This window comes from Salminus brasiliensis, chromosome 9 (assembly GCF_030463535.1).
Source record: "Salminus brasiliensis chromosome 9, fSalBra1.hap2, whole genome shotgun sequence".
Taxonomy (NCBI): domain Eukaryota; kingdom Metazoa; phylum Chordata; class Actinopteri; order Characiformes; family Bryconidae; genus Salminus; species Salminus brasiliensis.
This window is the reverse complement of record NC_132886.1, coordinates 14,224,052-14,247,900: the sequence shown is the minus strand read 5'-3', so window position 1 is coordinate 14,247,900 and position 23,849 is coordinate 14,224,052. Positions and strand designations below refer to the sequence as shown.

The following is a 23,849-nucleotide window of genomic DNA, read 5'->3' as shown; positions in this document are numbered from 1 at the left end:
TCCACCATCTGCTCAGACAAGAATATTGGGACACATTGGGATGTCATTTCTCACAATAAGGCTGAATATTACGTCAGGTCAAGTGCTTTTATTGTCGTTCTTCACTGTAACTTGTTGACATTGAAACGAGACGTCGTTCTTCAAGCCCATGCAGCAACACAAGACAGCGGGACATTTCACAGGAACGCATAGAATGGAGATACAAGACTGGTCGGCCCACAGGAGCCCTTTCCAAAATGCATCAGGCTCATTGTTTAGACTGTGGAACAGTCCACCATCACTCCAGAGCCTGCTAAATCTTTACTCCAAGAGGGACCTCAAGTTGGCCTTTGGCCTCGGCCCTTCCTTTTGACTGCCATTTCTCAACAACGTTACGTGCTGAGGAAGCGGCTACCTTAAAACGCTTTTCCTATAGCCTTCTCCTGCTTTGAGGTGGGCGGTTGTTGAACTTTTCGTAGTGCTAGGTAGCTGATTAGAGGAGCCTCTGGCTGCTGGCCGGCAGTGCTAAGCTTTGAGAAATCCCTTTTTAGAAAGCTTTGACATTTGCGTCAGCTGGGCTTTCCTGACGAAGACTGTGAACAAGCCACAGCCCCAAGAAACTAATTAAGGCCTGAGATCTTGAGAAAAGTTATCCGAGAGCTGAAATCTCTTGGGGAGCCCATCTTTGTTGCGTGGTGCTCCTTTCCTCTTTCCACTCTAATGTTGTGCAGAACAAAAATCCTACACTGTCTCTTGCTAAAAATGTTTGCTAACAGACCGTTTGACCAGGGTTGCCTAAAGTTTTGCACGGGACTGTAAGTACGCACTGTTTGTAATGAAAGATGCAATAGTTGAGTTGATCATGATATGGATAAGATATTGTCCTATTGTCCACCCCTACTGTGACCCACCTGAAGCAGGGCATGAGGATGTTTGTTGAATTAGCTAATGATAACTGTTGCTTGTGGGAGTTGTTCAGGACTGAGCCCCTGTCCTGGGCCTTGTAGGAGGGAGAGAATTGGTGGAGCAGCCCCCTCTGGTGAGCAGCATTGTACGCACTCAGAAGCAGTGCATCATGGGAAGTGTTGTGGTTTTCGGAAACATGGCAAAGTAAAGCGTTTTGTGAGGCAGCACACCAATGCATTTGTTGGTGATGTCTTTGTTTGTGTGTGTGTGTGTGTGTGTGTGTATGTAGGGTCTTTGTTGCAGTGTTTTATTTCAGTGTCTGGGTGGTGTAACGCATGTAGTCTTTACCGTCTCAGTGAAGAGGACAGCCAGTGGTGGTCCCACTCCCCAGTGTGTGAAGAACTCATACTTACCTGGCAGGGGAGATACCATGATCAAGAAGGTGGTTCACCCAGGGTGAGGCTCAACCATTGCACTCCGGTTGTGCTGACCCCTGCGAATTCCCCAAATGTGGGAATCTCGACTGCATAATTTCTGGTAGTGGGGGACTGCGTTCGCGCTCTCCCCTGATTTTCTCGTCTAACGATAGATTGCTCTTACAAAACAGTCCTTGGGACGTCAAATTGCTTTTGCGTGCTGTGACTCCTGCGGGGGGGTAGCTGGTGTCATAACCCAGCTGCTTCAAGCGGCTCTCTTCACGTGTCTTTACTTCTTACGTGCTTGACAAGTCGGAACTGACTTCAGGATCCACACGTGGCACCTTCCAAAATGGGAAAAGATCTGAAGCTTTAGAAAGAAGCAAAAAAGACATCAATTCCTACAAAACGTTTCTACACCCTCTTTTAGTCGCTACACTCAATCCATTCAAGCAGCCCTGATTACGCTGTCCTTACAACGGACATGTGAGCAGTGAGTGTTGTGGAAGCACTGGCCATATCCACCATCTGCTCAGACAAGAATATTGGGACACATTGGGATGTCATTTCTCACAATAAGGCTGAATATTACGTCAGGTCAAGTGCTTTTATTGTCGTTCTTCACTGTAACTTGTTGACATTGAAACGAGACGTCGTTCTTCAAGCCCATGCAGCAACACAAGACAGCGGGACATTTCACAGGAACGCATAGAATGGAGATACAAGACTGGTCGGCCCACAGGAGCCCTTTCCAAAATGCATCAGGCTCATTGTTTAGACTGTGGAACAGTCCACCATCACTCCAGAGCCTGCTAAATCTTTACTCCAAGAGGGACCTCAAGTTGGCCTTTGGCCTCGGCCCTTCCTTTTGACTGCCATTTCTCAACAACGTTACGTGCTGAGGAAGCGGCTACCTTAAAACGCTTTTCCTATAGCCTTCTCCTGCTTTGAGGTGGGCGGTTGTTGAACTTTTCGTAGTGCTAGGTAGCTGATTAGAGGAGCCTCTGGCTGCTGGCCGGCAGTGCTAAGCTTTGAGAAATCCCTTTTTAGAAAGCTTTGACATTTGCGTCAGCTGGGCTTTCCTGACGAAGACTGTGAACAAGCCACAGCCCCAAGAAACTAATTAAGGCCTGAGATCTTGAGAAAAGTTATCCGAGAGCTGAAATCTCTTGGGGAGCCCATCTTTGTTGCGTGGTGCTCCTTTCCTCTTTCCACTCTAATGTTGTGCAGAACAAAAATCCTACACTGTCTCTTGCTAAAAATGTTTGCTAACAGACCGTTTGACCAGGGTTGCCTAAAGTTTTGCACGGGACTGTAAGTACGCACTGTTTGTAATGAAAGATGCAATAGTTGAGTTGATCATGATATGGATAAGATATTGTCCTATTGTCCACCCCTACTGTGACCCACCTGAAGCAGGGCATGAGGATGTTTGTTGAATTAGCTAATGATAACTGTTGCTTGTGGGAGTTGTTCAGGACTGAGCCCCTGTCCTGGGCCTTGTAGGAGGGAGAGAATTGGTGGAGCAGCCCCCTCTGGTGAGCAGCATTGTACGCACTCAGAAGCAGTGCATCATGGGAAGTGTTGTGGTTTTCGGAAACATGGCAAAGTAAAGCGTTTTGTGAGGCAGCACACCAATGCATTTGTTGGTGATGTCTTTGTTTGTGTGTGTGTGTGTGTATGTAGGGTCTTTGTTGCAGTGTTTTATTTCAGTGTCTGGGTGGTGTAACGCATGTAGTCTTTACCGTCTCAGTGAAGAGGACAGCCAGTGGTGGTCCCACTCCCCAGTGTGTGAAGAACTCATACTTACCTGGCAGGGGAGATACCATGATCAAGAAGGTGGTTCACCCAGGGTGAGGCTCAACCATTGCATTCCGGTTGTGCTGACCCCTGCGAATTCCCCAAATGTGGGAATCTCGACTGCATAATTTCTGGTAGTGGGGGACTGCGTTCGCGCTCTCCCCTGATTTTCTCGTCTAACGATAGATTGCTCTTACAAAACAGTCCTTGGGACGTCAAATTGCTTTTGCGTGCTGTGACTCCTGCGGGGGGGTAGCTGGTGTCATAACCCAGCTGCTTCAAGCGGCTCTCTTCACGTGTCTTTACTTCGTACGTGCTTGACAAGTCGGAACTGACTTCAGGATCCACACGTGGCACCTTCCAAAATGGGAAAAGATCTGAAGCTTTAGAAAGAAGCAAAAAAGACATCAATTCCTACAAAACGTTTCTACACCCTCTTTTAGTCGCTACACTCAATCCATTCAAGCAGCCCTGATTACGCTGTCCTTACAACGGACATGTGAGCAGTGAGTGTTGTGGAAGCACTGGCCATATCCACCATCTGCTCAGACAAGAATATTGGGACACATTGGGATGTCATTTCTCACAATAAGGCTGAATATTACGTCAGGTCAAGTGCTTTTATTGTCGTTCTTCACTGTAACTTGTTGACATTGAAACGAGACGTCGTTCTTCAAGCCCATGCAGCAACACAAGACAGCGGGACATTTCACAGGAACGCATAGAATGGAGATACAAGACTGGTCGGCCCACAGGAGCCCTTTCCAAAATGCATCAGGCTCATTGTTTAGACTGTGGAACAGTCCACCATCACTCCAGAGCCTGCTAAATCTTTACTCCAAGAGGGACCTCAAGTTGGCCTTTGGCCTCGGCCCTTCCTTTTGACTGCCATTTCTCAACAACGTTACGTGCTGAGGAAGCGGCTACCTTAAAACGCTTTTCCTATAGCCTTCTCCTGCTTTGAGGTGGGCGGTTGTTGAACTTTTCGTAGTGCTAGGTAGCTGATTAGAGGAGCCTCTGGCTGCTGGCCGGCAGTGCTAAGCTTTGAGAAATCCCTTTTTAGAAAGCTTTGACATTTGCGTCAGCTGGGCTTTCCTGACGAAGACTGTGAACAAGCCACAGCCCCAAGAAACTAATTAAGGCCTGAGATCTTGAGAAAAGTTATCCGAGAGCTGAAATCTCTTGGGGAGCCCATCTTTGTTGCGTGGTGCTCCTTTCCTCTTTCCACTCTAATGTTGTGCAGAACAAAAATCCTACACTGTCTCTTGCTAAAAATGTTTGCTAACAGACCGTTTGACCAGGGTTGCCTAAAGTTTTGCACGGGACTGTAAGTACGCACTGTTTGTAATGAAAGATGCAATAGTTGAGTTGATCATGATATGGATAAGATATTGTCCTATTGTCCACCCCTACTGTGACCCACCTGAAGCAGGGCATGAGGATGTTTGTTGAATTAGCTAATGATAACTGTTGCTTGTGGGAGTTGTTCAGGACTGAGCCCCTGTCCTGGGCCTTGTAGGAGGGAGAGAATTGGTGGAGCAGCCCCCTCTGGTGAGCAGCATTGTACGCACTCAGAAGCAGTGCATCATGGGAAGTGTTGTGGTTTTCGGAAACATGGCAAAGTAAAGCGTTTTGTGAGGCAGCACACCAATGCATTTGTTGGTGATGTCTTTGTTTGTGTGTGTGTGTGTGTGTGTGTGTGTGTATGTAGGGTCTTTGTTGCAGTGTTTTATTTCAGTGTCTGGGTGGTGTAACGCATGTAGTCTTTACCGTCTCAGTGAAGAGGACAGCCAGTGGTGGTCCCACTCCCCAGTGTGTGAAGAACTCATACTTACCTGGCAGGGGAGATACCATGATCAAGAAGGTGGTTCACCCAGGGTGAGGCTCAACCATTGCACTCCGGTTGTGCTGACCCCTGCGAATTCCCCAAATGTGGGAATCTCGACTGCATAATTTCTGGTAGTGGGGGACTGCGTTCGCGCTCTCCTCTGATTTTCTTGTCTAACGATAGATTGCTCTTACAAAACAGTCCTTGGGATGTCAAATTGCTTTTGCGTGCTGTGACTCCTGCGGGGGGGTAGCTGGTGTCATAACCCAGCTGCTTCAAGCGGCTCTCTTCACGTGTCTTTACTTCGTACGTGCTTGACAAGTCGGAACTGACTTCAGGATCCACACGTGGCACCTTCCAAAATGGGAAAAGATCTGAAGCTTTAGAAAGAAGCAAAAAAGACATCAATTCCTACAAAACGTTTCTACACCCTCTTTTAGTCGCTACACTCAATCCATTCAAGCAGCCCTGATTACGCTGTCCTTACAACGGACATGTGAGCAGTGAGTGTTGTGGAAGCACTGGCCATATCCACCATCTGCTCAGACAAGAATATTGGGACACATTGGGATGTCATTTCTCACAATAAGGCTGAATATTACGTCAGGTCAAGTGCTTTTATTGTCGTTCTTCACTGTAACTTGTTGACATTGAAACGAGACGTCGTTCTTCAAGCCCATGCAGCAACACAAGACAGCGGGACATTTCACAGGAACGCATAGAATGGAGATACAAGACTGGTCGGCCCACAGGAGCCCTTTCCAAAATGCATCAGGCTCATTGTTTAGACTGTGGAACAGTCCACCATCACTCCAGAGCCTGCTAAATCTTTACTCCAAGAGGGACCTCAAGTTGGCCTTTGGCCTCGGCCCTTCCTTTTGACTGCCATTTCTCAACAACGTTACGTGCTGAGGAAGCGGCTACCTTAAAACGCTTTTCCTATAGCCTTCTCCTGCTTTGAGGTGGGCGGTTGTTGAACTTTTCGTAGTGCTAGGTAGCTGATTAGAGGAGCCTCTGGCTGCTGGCCGGCAGTGCTAAGCTTTGAGAAATCCCTTTTTAGAAAGCTTTGACATTTGCGTCAGCTGGGCTTTCCTGACGAAGACTGTGAACAAGCCACAGCCCCAAGAAACTAATTAAGGCCTGAGATCTTGAGAAAAGTTATCCGAGAGCTGAAATCTCTTGGGGAGCCCATCTTTGTTGCGTGGTGCTCCTTTCCTCTTTCCACTCTAATGTTGTGCAGAACAAAAATCCTACACTGTCTCTTGCTAAAAATGTTTGCTAACAGACCGTTTGACCAGGGTTGCCTAAAGTTTTGCACGGGACTGTAAGTACGCACTGTTTGTAATGAAAGATGCAATAGTTGAGTTGATCATGATATGGATAAGATATTGTCCTATTGTCCACCCCTACTGTGACCCACCTGAAGCAGGGCATGAGGATGTTTGTTGAATTAGCTAATGATAACTGTTGCTTGTGGGAGTTGTTCAGGACTGAGCCCCTGTCCTGGGCCTTGTAGGAGGGAGAGAATTGGTGGAGCAGCCCCCTCTGGTGAGCAGCATTGTACACACTCAGAAGCAGTGCATCATGGGAAGTGTTGTGGTTTTCGGAAACATGGCAAAGTAAAGCGTTTTGTGAGGCAGCACACCAATGCATTTGTTGGTGATGTCTTTGTTTGTGTGTGTGTGTGTGTGTGTGTATGTAGGGTCTTTGTTGCAGTGTTTTATTTCAGTGTCTGGGTGGTGTAACGCATGTAGTCTTTACCGTCTCAGTGAAGAGGACAGCCAGTGGTGGTCCCACTCCCCAGTGTGTGAAGAACTCATACTTACCTGGCAGGGGAGATACCATGATCAAGAAGGTGGTTCACCCAGGGTGAGGCTCAACCATTGCACTCCGGTTGTGCTGACCCCTGCGAATTCCCCAAATGTGGGAATCTCGACTGCATAATTTCTGGTAGTGGGGGACTGCGTTCGCGCTCTCCCCTGATTTTCTCGTCTAACGATAGATTGCTCTTACAAAACAGTCCTTGGGACGTCAAATTGCTTTTGTGTGCTGTGACTCCTGCGGGGGGGTAGCTGGTGTCATAACCCAGCTGCTTCAAGCGGCTCTCTTCACGTGTCTTTACTTCGTACGTGCTTGACAAGTCGGAACTGACTTCAGGATCCACACGTGGCACCTTCCAAAATGGGAAAAGATCTGAAGCTTTAGAAAGAAGCAAAAAAGACATCAATTCCTACAAAACGTTTCTACACCCTCTTTTAGTCGCTACACTCAATCCATTCAAGCAGCCCTGATTACGCTGTCCTTACAACGGACATGTGAGCAGTGAGTGTTGTGGAAGCACTGGCCATATCCACCATCTGCTCAGACAAGAATATTGGGACACATTGGGATGTCATTTCTCACAATAAGGCTGAATATTACGTCAGGTCAAGTGCTTTTATTGTCGTTCTTCACTGTAACTTGTTGACATTGAAACGAGACGTCGTTCTTCAAGCCCATGCAGCAACACAAGACAGCGGGACATTTCACAGGAACGCATAGAATGGAGATACAAGACTGGTCGGCCCACAGGAGCCCTTTCCAAAATGCATCAGGCTCATTGTTTAGACTGTGGAACAGTCCACCATCACTCCAGAGCCTGCTAAATCTTTACTCCAAGAGGGACCTCAAGTTGGCCTTTGGCCTCGGCCCTTCCTTTTGACTGCCATTTCTCAACAACGTTACGTGCTGAGGAAGCGGCTACCTTAAAACACTTTTCCTATAGCCTTCTCCTGCTTTGAGGTGGGCGGTTGTTGAACTTTTCGTAGTGCTAGGTAGCTGATTAGAGGAGCCTCTGGCTGCTGGCCGGCAGTGCTAAGCTTTGAGAAATCCCTTTTTAGAAAGCTTTGACATTTGCGTCAGCTGGGCTTTCCTGACGAAGACTGTGAACAAGCCACAGCCCCAAGAAACTAATTAAGGCCTGAGATCTTGAGAAAAGTTATCCGAGAGCTGAAATCTCTTGGGGAGCCCATCTTTGTTGCGTGGTGCTCCTTTCCTCTTTCCACTCTAATGTTGTGCAGAACAAAAATCCTACACTGTCTCTTGCTAAAAATGTTTGCTAACAGACCGTTTGACCAGGGTTGCCTAAAGTTTTGCACGGGACTGTAAGTACGCACTGTTTGTAATGAAAGATGCAATAGTTGAGTTGATCATGATATGGATAAGATATTGTCCTATTGTCCACCCCTACTGTGACCCACCTGAAGCAGGGCATGAGGATGTTTGTTGAATTAGCTAATGATAACTGTTGCTTGTGGGAGTTGTTCAGGACTGAGCCCCTGTCCTGGGCCTTGTAGGAGGGAGAGAATTGGTGGAGCAGCCCCCTCTGGTGAGCAGCATTGTACGCACTCAGAAGCAGTGCATCATGGGAAGTGTTGTGGTTTTCGGAAACATGGCAAAGTAAAGCGTTTTGTGAGGCAGCACACCAATGCATTTGTTGGTGATGTCTTTGTTTGTGTGTGTGTGTGTGTGTGTGTGTATGTAGGGTCTTTGTTGCAGTGTTTTATTTCAGTGTCTGGGTGGTGTAACGCATGTAGTCTTTACCGTCTCAGTGAAGAGGACAGCCAGTGGTGGTCCCACTCCCCAGTGTGTGAAGAACTCATACTTACCTGGCAGGGGAGATACCATGATCAAGAAGGTGGTTCACCCAGGGTGAGGCTCAACCATTGCACTCCGGTTGTGCTGACCCCTGCGAATTCCCCAAATGTGGGAATCTCGACTGCATAATTTCTGGTAGTGGGGGACTGCGTTCGCGCTCTCCCCTGATTTTTTCGTCTAACGATAGATTGCTCTTACAAAACAGTCCTTGGGACGTCAAATTGCTTTTGCGTGCTGTGACTCCTGCGGGGGGGTAGCTGGTGTCATAACCCAGCTGCTTCAAGTGGCTCTCTTCACGTGTCTTTACTTCTTACGTGCTTGACAAGTCGGAACTGACTTCAGGATCCACACGTGGCACCTTCCAAAATGGGAAAAGATCTGAAGCTTTAGAAAGAAGCAAAAAAGACATCAATTCCTACAAAACGTTTCTACACCCTCTTTTAGTCGCTACACTCAATCCATTCAAGCAGCCCTGATTACGCTGTCCTTACAACGGACATGTGAGCAGTGAGTGTTGTGGAAGCACTGGCCATATCCACCATCTGCTCAGACAAGAATATTGGGACACATTGGGATGTCATTTCTCACAATAAGGCTGAATATTACGTCAGGTCAAGTGCTTTTATTGTCGTTCTTCACTGTAACTTGTTGACATTGAAACGAGACGTCGTTCTTCAAGCCCATGCAGCAACACAAGACAGCGGGACATTTCACAGGAACGCATAGAATGGAGATACAAGACTGGTCGGCCCACAGGAGCCCTTTCCAAAATGCATCAGGCTCATTGTTTAGACTGTGGAACAGTCCACCATCACTCCAGAGCCTGCTAAATCTTTACTCCAAGAGGGACCTCAAGTTGGCCTTTGGCCTCGGCCCTTCCTTTTGACTGCCATTTCTCAACAACGGTACGTGCTGAGGAAGCGGCTACCTTAAAACGCTTTTCCTATAGCCTTCTCCTGCTTTGAGGTGGGCGGTTGTTGAACTTTTCGTAGTGCTAGGTAGCTGATTAGAGGAGCCTCTGGCTGCTGGCCGGCAGTGCTAAGCTTTGAGAAATCCCTTTTTAGAAAGCTTTGACATTTGCGTCAGCTGGGCTTTCCTGACGAAGACTGTGAACAAGCCACAGCCCCAAGAAACTAATTAAGGCCTGAGATCTTGAGAAAAGTTATCCGAGAGCTGAAATCTCTTGGGGAGCCCATCTTTGTTGCGTGGTGCTCCTTTCCTCTTTCCACTCTAATGTTGTGCAGAACAAAAATCCTACACTGTCTCTTGCTAAAAATGTTTGCTAACAGACCGTTTGACCAGGGTTGCCTAAAGTTTTGCACGGGACTGTAAGTACGCACTGTTTGTAATGAAAGATGCAATAGTTGAGTTGATCATGATATGGATAAGATATTGTCCTATTGTCCACCCCTACTGTGACCCACCTGAAGCAGGGCATGAGGATGTTTGTTGAATTAGCTAATGATAACTGTTGCTTGTGGGAGTTGTTCAGGACTGAGCCCCTGTCCTGGGCCTTGTAGGAGGGAGAGAATTGGTGGAGCAGCCCCCTCTGGTGAGCAGCATTGTACGCACTCAGAAGCAGTGCATCATGGGAAGTGTTGTGGTTTTCGGAAACATGGCAAAGTAAAGCGTTTTGTGAGGCAGCACACCAATGCATTTGTTGGTGATGTCTTTGTTTGTGTGTGTGTGTGTGTGTGTGTGTGTATGTAGGGTCTTTGTTGCAGTGTTTTATTTCAGTGTCTGGGTGGTGTAACGCATGTAGTCTTTACCGTCTCAGTGAAGAGGACAGCCAGTGGTGGTCCCACTCCCCAGTGTGTGAAGAACTCATACTTACCTGGCAGGGGAGATACCATGATCAAGAAGGTGGTTCACCCAGGGTGAGGCTCAACCATTGCACTCCGGTTGTGCTGACCCCTGCGAATTCCCCAAATGTGGGAATCTCGACTGCATAATTTCTGGTAGTGGGGGACTGCGTTCGCGCTCTCCCCTGATTTTCTCGTCTAACGATAGATTGCTCTTACAAAACAGTCCTTGGGACGTCAAATTGCTTTTGCGTGCTGTGACTCCTGCGGGGGGGTAGCTGGTGTCATAACCCAGCTGCTTCAAGCGGCTCTCTTCACGTGTCTTTACTTCGTACGTGCTTGACAAGTCGGAACTGACTTCAGGATCCACACGTGGCACCTTCCAAAATGGGAAAAGATCTGAAGCTTTAGAAAGAAGCAAAAAAGACATCAATTCCTACAAAACGTTTCTACACCCTCTTTTAGTCGCTACACTCAATCCATTCAAGCAGCCCTGATTACGCTGTCCTTACAACGGACATGTGAGCAGTGAGTGTTGTGGAAGCACTGGCCATATCCACCATCTGCTCAGACAAGAATATTGGGACACATTGGGATGTCATTTCTCACAATAAGGCTGAATATTACGTCAGGTCAAGTGCTTTTATTGTCGTTCTTCACTGTAACTTGTTGACATTGAAACGAGACGTCGTTCTTCAAGCCCATGCAGCAACACAAGACAGCGGGACATTTCACAGGAACGCATAGAATGGAGATACAAGACTGGTCGGCCCACAGGAGCCCTTTCCAAAATGCATCAGGCTCATTGTTTAGACTGTGGAACAGTCCACCATCACTCCAGAGCCTGCTAAATCTTTACTCCAAGAGGGACCTCAAGTTGGCCTTTGGCCTCGGCCCTTCCTTTTGACTGCCATTTCTCAACAACGTTACGTGCTGAGGAAGCGGCTACCTTAAAACGCTTTTCCTATAGCCTTCTCCTGCTTTGAGGTGGGCGGTTGTTGAACTTTTCGTAGTGCTAGGTAGCTGATTAGAGGAGCCTCTGGCTGCTGGCCGGCAGTGCTAAGCTTTGAGAAATCCCTTTTTAGAAAGCTTTGACATTTGCGTCAGCTGGGCTTTCCTGACGAAGACTGTGAACAAGCCACAGCCCCAAGAAACTAATTAAGGCCTGAGATCTTGAGAAAAGTTATCCGAGAGCTGAAATCTCTTGGGGAGCCCATCTTTGTTGCGTGGTGCTCCTTTCCTCTTTCCACTCTAATGTTGTGCAGAACAAAAATCCTACACTGTCTCTTGCTAAAAATGTTTGCTAACAGACCGTTTGACCAGGGTTGCCTAAAGTTTTGCACGGGACTGTAAGTACGCACTGTTTGTAATGAAAGATGCAATAGTTGAGTTGATCATGATATGGATAAGATATTGTCCTATTGTCCACCCCTACTGTGACCCACCTGAAGCAGGGCATGAGGATGTTTGTTGAATTAGCTAATGATAACTGTTGCTTGTGGGAGTTGTTCAGGACTGAGCCCCTGTCCTGGGCCTTGTAGGAGGGAGAGAATTGGTGGAGCAGCCCCCTCTGGTGAGCAGCATTGTACGCACTCAGAAGCAGTGCATCATGGGAAGTGTTGTGGTTTTCGGAAACATGGCAAAGTAAAGCGTTTTGTGAGGCAGCACACCAATGCATTTGTTGGTGATGTCTTTGTTTGTGTGTGTGTGTGTGTGTGTGTATGTAGGGTCTTTGTTGCAGTGTTTTATTTCAGTGTCTGGGTGGTGTAACGCATGTAGTCTTTACCGTCTCAGTGAAGAGGACAGCCAGTGGTGGTCCCACTCCCCAGTGTGTGAAGAACTCATACTTACCTGGCAGGGAAGATACCATGATCAAGAAGGTGGTTCACCCAGGGTGAGGCTCAACCATTGCACTCCGGTTGTGCTGACCCCTGCGAATTCCCCAAATGTGGGAATCTCGACTGCATAATTTCTGGTAGTGGGGGACTGTGTTCGCGCTCTCCCCTGATTTTCTCGTCTAACGATAGATTGCTCTTACAAAACAGTCCTTGGGACGTCAAATTGCTTTTGCGTGCTGTGACTCCTGCGGGGGGGTAGCTGGTGTCATAACCCAGCTGCTTCAAGCGGCTCTCTTCACGTGTCTTTACTTCGTACGTGCTTGACAAGTCGGAACTGACTTCAGGATCCACACGTGGCACCTTCCAAAATGGGAAAAGATCTGAAGCTTTAGAAAGAAGCAAAAAAGACATCAATTCCTACAAAACGTTTCTACACCCTCTTTTAGTCGCTACACTCAATCCATTCAAGCAGCCCTGATTACGCTGTCCTTACAACGGACATGTGAGCAGTGAGTGTTGTGGAAGCACTGGCCATATCCACCATCTGCTCAGACAAGAATATTGGGACACATTGGGATGTCATTTCTCACAATAAGGCTGAATATTACGTCAGGTCAAGTGCTTTTATTGTCGTTCTTCACTGTAACTTGTTGACATTGAAACGAGACGTCGTTCTTCAAGCCCATGCAGCAACACAAGACAGCGGGACATTTCACAGGAACGCATAGAATGGAGATACAAGACTGGTCGGCCCACAGGAGCCCTTTCCAAAATGCATCAGGCTCATTGTTTAGACTGTGGAACAGTCCACCATCACTCCAGAGCCTGCTAAATCTTTACTCCAAGAGGGACCTCAAGTTGGCCTTTGGCCTCGGCCCTTCCTTTTGACTGCCATTTCTCAACAACGTTACGTGCTGAGGAAGCGGCTACCTTAAAACGCTTTTCCTATAGCCTTCTCCTGCTTTGAGGTGGGCGGTTGTTGAACTTTTCGTAGTGCTAGGTAGCTGATTAGAGGAGCCTCTGGCTGCTGGCCGGCAGTGCTAAGCTTTGAGAAATCCCTTTTTAGAAAGCTTTGACATTTGCGTCAGCTGGGCTTTCCTGACGAAGACTGTGAACAAGCCACAGCCCCAAGAAACTAATTAAGGCCTGAGATCTTGAGAAAAGTTATCCGAGAGCTGAAATCTCTTGGGGAGCCCATCTTTGTTGCGTGGTGCTCCTTTCCTCTTTCCACTCTAATGTTGTGCAGAACAAAAATCCTACACTGTCTCTTGCTAAAAATGTTTGCTAACAGACCGTTTGACCAGGGTTGCCTAAAGTTTTGCACGGGACTGTAAGTACGCACTGTTTGTAATGAAAGATGCAATAGTTGAGTTGATCATGATATGGATAAGATATTGTCCTATTGTCCACCCCTACTGTGACCCACCTGAAGCAGGGCATGAGGATGTTTGTTGAATTAGCTAATGATAACTGTTGCTTGTGGGAGTTGTTCAGGACTGAGCCCCTGTCCTGGGCCTTGTAGGAGGGAGAGAATTGGTGGAGCAGCCCCCTCTGGTGAGCAGCATTGTACGCACTCAGAAGCAGTGCATCATGGGAAGTGTTGTGGTTTTCGGAAACATGGCAAAGTAAAGCGTTTTGTGAGGCAGCACACCAATGCATTTGTTGGTGATGTCTTTGTTTGTGTGTGTGTGTGTGTGTGTGTATGTAGGGTCTTTGTTGCAGTGTTTTATTTCAGTGTCTGGGTGGTGTAACGCATGTAGTCTTTACCGTCTCAGTGAAGAGGACAGCCAGTGGTGGTCCCACTCCCCAGTGTGTGAAGAACTCATACTTACCTGGCAGGGAAGATACCATGATCAAGAAGGTGGTTCACCCAGGGTGAGGCTCAACCATTGCACTCCGGTTGTGCTGACCCCTGCGAATTCCCCAAATGTGGGAATCTCGACTGCATAATTTCTGGTAGTGGGGGACTGTGTTCGCGCTCTCCCCTGATTTTCTCGTCTAACGATAGATTGCTCTTACAAAACAGTCCTTGGGACGTCAAATTGCTTTTGCGTGCTGTGACTCCTGCGGGGGGGTAGCTGGTGTCATAACCCAGCTGCTTCAAGCGGCTCTCTTCACGTGTCTTTACTTCGTACGTGCTTGACAAGTCGGAACTGACTTCAGGATCCACACGTGGCACCTTCCAAAATGGGAAAAGATCTGAAGCTTTAGAAAGAAGCAAAAAAGACATCAATTCCTACAAAACGTTTCTACACCCTCTTTTAGTCGCTACACTCAATCCATTCAAGCAGCCCTGATTACGCTGTCCTTACAACGGACATGTGAGCAGTGAGTGTTGTGGAAGCACTGGCCATATCCACCATCTGCTCAGACAAGAATATTGGGACACATTGGGATGTCATTTCTCACAATAAGGCTGAATATTACGTCAGGTCAAGTGCTTTTATTGTCGTTCTTCACTGTAACTTGTTGACATTGAAACGAGACGTCGTTCTTCAAGCCCATGCAGCAACACAAGACAGCGGGACATTTCACAGGAACGCATAGAATGGAGATACAAGACTGGTCGGCCCACAGGAGCCCTTTCCAAAATGCATCAGGCTCATTGTTTAGACTGTGGAACAGTCCACCATCACTCCAGAGCCTGCTAAATCTTTACTCCAAGAGGGACCTCAAGTTGGCCTTTGGCCTCGGCCCTTCCTTTTGACTGCCATTTCTCAACAACGTTACGTGCTGAGGAAGCGGCTACCTTAAAACGCTTTTCCTATAGCCTTCTCCTGCTTTGAGGTGGGCGGTTGTTGAACTTTTCGTAGTGCTAGGTAGCTGATTAGAGGAGCCTCTGGCTGCTGGCCGGCAGTGCTAAGCTTTGAGAAATCCCTTTTTAGAAAGCTTTGACATTTGCGTCAGCTGGGCTTTCCTGACGAAGACTGTGAACAAGCCACAGCCCCAAGAAACTAATTAAGGCCTGAGATCTTGAGAAAAGTTATCCGAGAGCTGAAATCTCTTGGGGAGCCCATCTTTGTTGCGTGGTGCTCCTTTCCTCTTTCCACTCTAATGTTGTGCAGAACAAAAATCCTACACTGTCTCTTGCTAAAAATGTTTGCTAACAGACCGTTTGACCAGGGTTGCCTAAAGTTTTGCACGGGACTGTAAGTACGCACTGTTTGTAATGAAAGATGCAATAGTTGAGTTGATCATGATATGGATAAGATATTGTCCTATTGTCCACCCCTACTGTGACCCACCTGAAGCAGGGCATGAGGATGTTTGTTGAATTAGCTAATGATAACTGTTGCTTGTGGGAGTTGTTCAGGACTGAGCCCCTGTCCTGGGCCTTGTAGGAGGGAGAGAATTGGTGGAGCAGCCCCCTCTGGTGAGCAGCATTGTACGCACTCAGAAGCAGTGCATCATGGGAAGTGTTGTGGTTTTCGGAAACATGGCAAAGTAAAGCGTTTTGTGAGGCAGCACACCAATGCATTTGTTGGTGATGTCTTTGTTTGTGTGTGTGTGTGTGTGTATGTAGGGTCTTTGTTGCAGTGTTTTATTTCAGTGTCTGGGTGGTGTAACGCATGTAGTCTTTACCGTCTCAGTGAAGAGGACAGCCAGTGGTGGTCCCACTCCCCAGTGTGTGAAGAACTCATACTTACCTGGCAGGGGAGATACCATGATCAAGAAGGTGGTTCACCCAGGGTGAGGCTCAACCATTGCACTCCGGTTGTGCTGACCCCTGCGAATTCCCCAAATGTGGGAATCTCGACTGCATAATTTCTGGTAGTGGGGGACTGCGTTCGCGCTCTCCCCTGATTTTCTCGTCTAACGATAGATTGCTCTTACAAAACAGTCCTTGGGACGTCAAATTGCTTTTGCGTGCTGTGACTCCTGCGGGGGGGTAGCTGGTGTCATAACCCAGCTGCTTCAAGCGGCTCTCTTCACGTGTCTTTACTTCGTACGTGCTTGACAAGTCGGAACTGACTTCAGGATCCACACGTGGCACCTTCCAAAATGGGAAAAGATCTGAAGCTTTAGAAAGAAGCAAAAAAGACATCAATTCCTACAAAACGTTTCTACACCCTCTTTTAGTCGCTACACTCAATCCATTCAAGCAGCCCTGATTACGCTGTCCTTACAACGGACATGTGAGCAGTGAGTGTTGTGGAAGCACTGGCCATATCCACCATCTGCTCAGACAAGAATATTGGGACACATTGGGATGTCATTTCTCACAATAAGGCTGAATATTACGTCAGGTCAAGTGCTTTTATTGTCGTTCTTCACTGTAACTTGTTGACATTGAAACGAGACGTCGTTCTTCAAGCCCATGCAGCAACACAAGACAGCGGGACATTTCACAGGAACGCATAGAATGGAGATACAAGACTGGTCGGCCCACAGGAGCCCTTTCCAAAATGCATCAGGCTCATTGTTTAGACTGTGGAACAGTCCACCATCACTCCAGAGCCTGCTAAATCTTTACTCCAAGAGGGACCTCAAGTTGGCCTTTGGCCTCGGCCCTTCCTTTTGACTGCCATTTCTCAACAACGTTACGTGCTGAGGAAGCGGCTACCTTAAAACGCTTTTCCTATAGCCTTCTCCTGCTTTGAGGTGGGCGGTTGTTGAACTTTTCGTAGTGCTAGGTAGCTGATTAGAGGAGCCTCTGGCTGCTGGCCGGCAGTGCTAAGCTTTGAGAAATCCCTTTTTAGAAAGCTTTGACATTTGCGTCAGCTGGGCTTTCCTGACGAAGACTGTGAACAAGCCACAGCCCCAAGAAACTAATTAAGGCCTGAGATCTTGAGAAAAGTTATCCGAGAGCTGAAATCTCTTGGGGAGCCCATCTTTGTTGCGTGGTGCTCCTTTCCTCTTTCCACTCTAATGTTGTGCAGAACAAAAATCCTACACTGTCTCTTGCTAAAAATGTTTGCTAACAGACCGTTTGACCAGGGTTGCCTAAAGTTTTGCACGGGACTGTAAGTACGCACTGTTTGTAATGAAAGATGCAATAGTTGAGTTGATCATGATATGGATAAGATATTGTCCTATTGTCCACCCCTACTGTGACCCACCTGAAGCAGGGCATGAGGATGTTTGTTGAATTAGCTAATGATAACTGTTGCTTGTGGGAGTTGTTCAGGACTGAGCCCCTGTCCTGGGCCTTGTAGGAGGGAGAGAATTGGTGGAGCAGCCCCCTCTGGTGAGCAGCATTGTACGCACTCAGAAGCAGTGCATCATGGGAAGTGTTGTGGTTTTCGGAAACATGGCAAAGTAAAGCGTTTTGTGAGGCAGCACACCAATGCATTTGTTGGTGATGTCTTTGTTTGTGTGTGTGTGTGTGTGTGTGTATGTAGGGTCTTTGTTGCAGTGTTTTATTTCAGTGTCTGGGTGGTGTAACGCATGTAGTCTTTACCGTCTCAGTGAAGAGGACAGCCAGTGGTGGTCCCACTCCCCAGTGTGTGAAGAACTCATACTTACCTGGCAGGGAAGATACCATGATCAAGAAGGTGGTTCACCCAGGGTGAGGCTCAACCATTGCACTCCGGTTGTGCTGACCCCTGCGAATTCCCCAAATGTGGGAATCTCGACTGCATAATTTCTGGTAGTGGGGGACTGTGTTCGCGCTCTCCCCTGATTTTCTCGTCTAACGATAGATTGCTCTTACAAAACAGTCCTTGGGACGTCAAATTGCTTTTGCGTGCTGTGACTCCTGCGGGGGGGTAGCTGGTGTCATAACCCAGCTGCTTCAAGCGGCTCTCTTCACGTGTCTTTACTTCTTACGTGCTTGACAAGTCGGAACTGACTTCAGGATCCACACGTGGCACCTTCCAAAATGGGAAAAGATCTGAAGCTTTAGAAAGAAGCAAAAAAGACATCAATTCCTACAAAACGTTTCTACACCCTCTTTTAGTCGCTACACTCAATCCATTCAAGCAGCCCTGATTACGCTGTCCTTACAACGGACATGTGAGCAGTGAGTGTTGTGGAAGCACTGGCCATATCCACCATCTGCTCAGACAAGAATATTGGGACACATTGGGATGTCATTTCTCACAATAAGGCTGAATATTACGTCAGGTCAAGTGCTTTTATTGTCGTTCTTCACTGTAACTTGTTGACATTGAAACGAGACGTCGTTCTTCAAGCCCATGCAGCAACACAAGACAGCGGGACATTTCACAGGAACGCATAGAATGGAGATACAAGACTGGTCGGCCCACAGGAGCCCTTTCCAAAATGCATCAGGCTCATTGTTTAGACTGTGGAACAGTCCACCATCACTCCAGAGCCTGCTAAATCTTTACTCCAAGAGGGACCTCAAGTTGGCCTTTGGCCTCGGCCCTTCCTTTTGACTGCCATTTCTCAACAACGTTACGTGCTGAGGAAGCGGCTACCTTAAAACGCTTTTCCTATAGCCTTCTCCTGCTTTGAGGTGGGCGGTTGTTGAACTTTTCGTAGTGCTAGGTAGCTGATTAGAGGAGCCTCTGGCTGCTGGCCGGCAGTGCTAAGCTTTGAGAAATCCCTTTTTAGAAAGCTTTGACATTTGCGTCAGCTGGGCTTTCCTGACGAAGACTGTGAACAAGCCACAGCCCCAAGAAACTAATTAAGGCCTGAGATCTTGAGAAAAGTTATCCGAGAGCTGAAATCTCTTGGGGAGCCCATCTTTGTTGCGTGGTGCTCCTTTCCTCTTTCCACTCTAATGTTGTGCAGAACAAAAATCCTACACTGTCTCTTGCTAAAAATGTTTGCTAACAGACCGTTTGACCAGGGTTGCCTAAAGTTTTGCACGGGACTGTAAGTACGCACTGTTTGTAATGAAAGATGCAATAGTTGAGTTGATCATGATATGGATAAGATATTGTCCTATTGTCCACCCCTACTGTGACCCACCTGAAGCAGGGCATGAGGATGTTTGTTGAATTAGCTAATGATAACTGTTGCTTGTGGGAGTTGTTCAGGACTGAGCCCCTGTCCTGGGCCTTGTAGGAGGGAGAGAATTGGTGGAGCAGCCCCCTCTGGTGAGCAGCATTGTACGCACTCAGAAGCAGTGCATCATGGGAAGTGTTGTGGTTTTCGGAAACATGGCAAAGTAAAGCGTTTTGTGAGGCAGCACACCAATGCATTTGTTGGTGATGTCTTTGTTTGTGTGTGTGTGTGTGTATGTAGGGTCTTTGTTGCAGTGTTTTATTTCAGTGTCTGGGTGGTGTAACGCATGTAGTCTTTACCGTCTCAGTGAAGAGGACAGCCAGTGGTGGTCCCACTCCCCAGTGTGTGAAGAACTCATACTTACCTGGCAGGGGAGATACCATGATCAAGAAGGTGGTTCACCCAGGGTGAGGCTCAACCATTGCATTCCGGTTGTGCTGACCCCTGCGAATTCCCCAAATGTGGGAATCTCGACTGCATAATTTCTGGTAGTGGGGGACTGCGTTCGCGCTCTCCCCTGATTTTCTCGTCTAACGATAGATTGCTCTTACAAAACAGTCCTTGGGACGTCAAATTGCTTTTGCGTGCTGTGACTCCTGCGGGGGGGTAGCTGGTGTCATAACCCAGCTGCTTCAAGCGGCTCTCTTCACGTGTCTTTACTTCGTACGTGCTTGACAAGTCGGAACTGACTTCAGGATCCACACGTGGCACCTTCCAAAATGGGAAAAGATCTGAAGCTTTAGAAAGAAGCAAAAAAGACATCAATTCCTACAAAACGTTTCTACACCCTCTTTTAGTCGCTACACTCAATCCATTCAAGCAGCCCTGATTACGCTGTCCTTACAACGGACATGTGAGCAGTGAGTGTTGTGGAAGCACTGGCCATATCCACCATCTGCTCAGACAAGAATATTGGGACACATTGGGATGTCATTTCTCACAATAAGGCTGAATATTACGTCAGGTCAAGTGCTTTTATTGTCGTTCTTCACTGTAACTTGTTGACATTGAAACGAGACGTCGTTCTTCAAGCCCATGCAGCAACACAAGACAGCGGGACATTTCACAGGAACGCATAGAATGGAGATACAAGACTGGTCGGCCCACAGGAGCCCTTTCCAAAATGCATCAGGCTCATTGTTTAGACTGTGGAACAGTCCACCATCACTCCAGAGCCTGCTAAATCTTTACTCCAAGAGGGACCTCAAGTTGGCCTTTGGCCTCGGCCCTTCCTTTTGACTGCCATTTCTCAACAACGTTACGTGCTGAGGAAGCGGCTACCTTAAAACGCTTTTCCTATAGCCTTCTCCTGCTTTGAGGTGGGCGGTTGTTGAACTTTTCGTAGTGCTAGGTAGCTGATTAGAGGAGCCTCTGGCTGCTGGCCGGCAGTGCTAAGCTTTGAGAAATCCCTTTTTAGAAAGCTTTGACATTTGCGTCAGCTGGGCTTTCCTGACGAAGACTGTGAACAAGCCACAGCCCCAAGAAACTAATTAAGGCCTGAGATCTTGAGAAAAGTTATCCGAGAGCTGAAATCTCTTGGGGAGCCCATCTTTGTTGCGTGGTGCTCCTTTCCTCTTTCCACTCTAATGTTGTGCAGAACAAAAATCCTACACTGTCTCTTGCTAAAAATGTTTGCTAACAGACCGTTTGACCAGGGTTGCCTAAAGTTTTGCACGGGACTGTAAGTACGCACTGTTTGTAATGAAAGATGCAATAGTTGAGTTGATCATGATATGGATAAGATATTGTCCTATTGTCCACCCCTACTGTGACCCACCTGAAGCAGGGCATGAGGATGTTTGTTGAATTAGCTAATGATAACTGTTGCTTGTGGGAGTTGTTCAGGACTGAGCCCCTGTCCTGGGCCTTGTAGGAGGGAGAGAATTGGTGGAGCAGCCCCCTCTGGTGAGCAGCATTGTACGCACTCAGAAGCAGTGCATCATGGGAAGTGTTGTGGTTTTCGGAAACATGGCAAAGTAAAGCGTTTTGTGAGGCAGCACACCAATGCATTTGTTGGTGATGTCTTTGTTTGTGTGTGTGTGTGTGTGTGTGTGTATGTAGGGTCTTTGTTGCAGTGTTTTATTTCAGTGTCTGGGTGGTGTAACGCATGTAGTCTTTACCGTCTCAGTGAAGAGGACAGCCAGTGGTGGTCCCACTCCCCAGTGTGTGAAGAACTCATACTTACCTGGCAGGGGAGATACCATGATCAAGAAGGTGGTTCACCCAGGGTGAGGCTCAACCATTGCACTCCGGTTGTGCTGACCCCTGCGAATTCCCCAAATGTGGGAATCTCGACTGCATAATTTCTGGTAGTGGGGGACTGCGTTCGCGCTCTCCCCTGATTTTCTCGTCTAACGATAGATTGCTCTTACAAAACAGTCCTTGGGACGTCAAATTGCTTTTGCGTGCTGTGACTCCTGCGGGGGGGTAGCTGGTGTCATAACCCAGCTGCTTCAAGCGGCTCTCTTCACGTGTCTTTACTTCGTACGTGCTTGACAAGTCGGAACTGACTTCAGGATCCACACGTGGCACCTTCCAAAATGGGAAAAGATCTGAAGCTTTAGAAAGAAGCAAAAAAGACATCAATTCCTACAAAACGTTTCTACACCCTCTTTTAGTCGCTACACTCAATCCATTCAAGCAGCCCTGATTACGCTGTCCTTACAACGGACATGTGAGCAGTGAGTGTTGTGGAAGCACTGGCCATATCCACCATCTGCTCAGACAAGAATATTGGGACACATTGGGATGTCATTTCTCACAATAAGGCTGAATATTACGTCAGGTCAAGTGCTTTTATTGTCGTTCTTCACTGTAACTTGTTGACATTGAAACGAGACGTCGTTCTTCAAGCCCATGCAGCAACACAAGACAGCGGGACATTTCACAGGAACGCATAGAATGGAGATACAAGACTGGTCGGCCCACAGGAGCCCTTTCCAAAATGCATCAGGCTCATTGTTTAGACTGTGGAACAGTCCACCATCACTCCAGAGCCTGCTAAATCTTTACTCCAAGAGGGACCTCAAGTTGGCCTTTGGCCTCGGCCCTTCCTTTTGACTGCCATTTCTCAACAACGTTACGTGCTGAGGAAGCGGCTACCTTAAAACGCTTTTCCTATAGCCTTCTCCTGCTTTGAGGTGGGCGGTTGTTGAACTTTTCGTAGTGCTAGGTAGCTGATTAGAGGAGCCTCTGGCTGCTGGCCGGCAGTGCTAAGCTTTGAGAAATCCCTTTTTAGAAAGCTTTGACATTTGCGTCAGCTGGGCTTTCCTGACGAAGACTGTGAACAAGCCACAGCCCCAAGAAACTAATTAAGGCCTGAGATCTTGAGAAAAGTTATCCGAGAGCTGAAATCTCTTGGGGAGCCCATCTTTGTTGCGTGGTGCTCCTTTCCTCTTTCCACTCTAATGTTGTGCAGAACAAAAATCCTACACTGTCTCTTGCTAAAAATGTTTGCTAACAGACCGTTTGACCAGGGTTGCCTAAAGTTTTGCACGGGACTGTAAGTACGCACTGTTTGTAATGAAAGATGCAATAGTTGAGTTGATCATGATATGGATAAGATATTGTCCTATTGTCCACCCCTACTGTGACCCACCTGAAGCAGGGCATGAGGATGTTTGTTGAATTAGCTAATGATAACTGTTGCTTGTGGGAGTTGTTCAGGACTGAGCCCCTGTCCTGGGCCTTGTAGGAGGGAGAGAATTGGTGGAGCAGCCCCCTCTGGTGAGCAGCATTGTACGCACTCAGAAGCAGTGCATCATGGGAAGTGTTGTGGTTTTCGGAAACATGGCAAAGTAAAGCGTTTTGTGAGGCAGCACACCAATGCATTTGTTGGTGATGTCTTTGTTTGTGTGTGTGTGTGTGTGTGTGTGTATGTAGGGTCTTTGTTGCAGTGTTTTATTTCAGTGTCTGGGTGGTGTAACGCATGTAGTCTTTACCGTCTCAGTGAAGAGGACAGCCAGTGGTGGTCCCACTCCCCAGTGTGTGAAGAACTCATACTTACCTGGCAGGGGAGATACCATGATCAAGAAGGTGGTTCACCCAGGGTGAGGCTCAACCATTGCACTCCGGTTGTGCTGACCCCTGCGAATTCCCCAAATGTGGGAATCTCGACTGCATAATTTCTGGTAGTGGGGGACTGCGTTCGCGCTCTCCCCTGATTTTCTCGTCTAACGATAGATTGCTCTTACAAAACAGTCCTTGGGACGTCAAATTGCTTTTGCGTGCTGTGACTCCTGCGGGGGGGTAGCTGGTGTCATAACCCAGCTGCTTCAAGCGGCTCTCTTCACGTGTCTTTACTTCGTACGTGCTTGACAAGTCGGAACTGACTTCAGGATCCACACGTGGCACCTTCCAAAATGGGAAAAGATCTGAAGCTTTAGAAAGAAGCAAAAAAGACATCAATTCCTACAAAACGTTTCTACACCCTCTTTTAGTCGCTACACTCAATCCATTCAAGCAGCCCTGATTACGCTGTCCTTACAACGGACATGTGAGCAGTGAGTGTTGTGGAAGCACTGGCCATATCCACCATCTGCTCAGACAAGAATATTGGGACACATTGGGATGTCATTTCTCACAATAAGGCTGAATATTACGTCAGGTCAAGTGCTTTTATTGTCGTTCTTCACTGTAACTTGTTGACATTGAAACGAGACGTCGTTCTTCAAGCCCATGCAGCAACACAAGACAGCGGGACATTTCACAGGAACGCATAGAATGGAGA

General features: G+C 47.6%; 13 non-coding genes across 13 annotated transcripts; all 13 read left to right on the top strand.

The window, feature by feature from the left end:
• The first annotated feature begins 1,290 nt into the window (after positions 1-1,290).
• Positions 1,291-1,454, top strand: LOC140562980 (U1 spliceosomal RNA). The gene has a single exon (XR_011980219.1). It is a non-coding gene; the product is annotated as a U1 spliceosomal RNA (small nuclear RNA).
• A 1,649-nt stretch (positions 1,455-3,103) lies between these two features.
• LOC140563076 (U1 spliceosomal RNA) lies at positions 3,104-3,267 on the top strand. Its single transcript, XR_011980312.1, has one exon. It is a non-coding gene; the product is annotated as a U1 spliceosomal RNA (small nuclear RNA).
• A 1,661-nt stretch (positions 3,268-4,928) lies between these two features.
• On the top strand, positions 4,929-5,092 carry LOC140563086 (U1 spliceosomal RNA). Its single transcript, XR_011980321.1, has one exon. It is a non-coding gene; the product is annotated as a U1 spliceosomal RNA (small nuclear RNA).
• A 1,655-nt stretch (positions 5,093-6,747) lies between these two features.
• On the top strand, positions 6,748-6,911 carry LOC140562979 (U1 spliceosomal RNA). The gene has a single exon (XR_011980218.1). It is a non-coding gene; the product is annotated as a U1 spliceosomal RNA (small nuclear RNA).
• A 1,657-nt stretch (positions 6,912-8,568) lies between these two features.
• Positions 8,569-8,732, top strand: LOC140562978 (U1 spliceosomal RNA). The gene has a single exon (XR_011980217.1). It is a non-coding gene; the product is annotated as a U1 spliceosomal RNA (small nuclear RNA).
• Positions 8,733-10,391: 1,659 nt separating this feature from the next.
• LOC140562976 (U1 spliceosomal RNA) lies at positions 10,392-10,555 on the top strand. Its single transcript, XR_011980216.1, has one exon. It is a non-coding gene; the product is annotated as a U1 spliceosomal RNA (small nuclear RNA).
• Positions 10,556-12,210: 1,655 nt separating this feature from the next.
• Positions 12,211-12,374, top strand: LOC140563124 (U1 spliceosomal RNA). The gene has a single exon (XR_011980357.1). It is a non-coding gene; the product is annotated as a U1 spliceosomal RNA (small nuclear RNA).
• A 1,655-nt stretch (positions 12,375-14,029) lies between these two features.
• On the top strand, positions 14,030-14,193 carry LOC140563123 (U1 spliceosomal RNA). The gene has a single exon (XR_011980356.1). It is a non-coding gene; the product is annotated as a U1 spliceosomal RNA (small nuclear RNA).
• Positions 14,194-15,844: 1,651 nt separating this feature from the next.
• LOC140562975 (U1 spliceosomal RNA) lies at positions 15,845-16,008 on the top strand. Its single transcript, XR_011980215.1, has one exon. It is a non-coding gene; the product is annotated as a U1 spliceosomal RNA (small nuclear RNA).
• Positions 16,009-17,663: 1,655 nt separating this feature from the next.
• Positions 17,664-17,827, top strand: LOC140563122 (U1 spliceosomal RNA). The gene has a single exon (XR_011980355.1). It is a non-coding gene; the product is annotated as a U1 spliceosomal RNA (small nuclear RNA).
• A 1,649-nt stretch (positions 17,828-19,476) lies between these two features.
• Positions 19,477-19,640, top strand: LOC140563075 (U1 spliceosomal RNA). Its single transcript, XR_011980311.1, has one exon. It is a non-coding gene; the product is annotated as a U1 spliceosomal RNA (small nuclear RNA).
• A 1,657-nt stretch (positions 19,641-21,297) lies between these two features.
• Positions 21,298-21,461, top strand: LOC140562973 (U1 spliceosomal RNA). The gene has a single exon (XR_011980213.1). It is a non-coding gene; the product is annotated as a U1 spliceosomal RNA (small nuclear RNA).
• A 1,657-nt stretch (positions 21,462-23,118) lies between these two features.
• LOC140562972 (U1 spliceosomal RNA) lies at positions 23,119-23,282 on the top strand. Its single transcript, XR_011980212.1, has one exon. It is a non-coding gene; the product is annotated as a U1 spliceosomal RNA (small nuclear RNA).
• Positions 23,283-23,849: the final 567 nt, after the last annotated feature.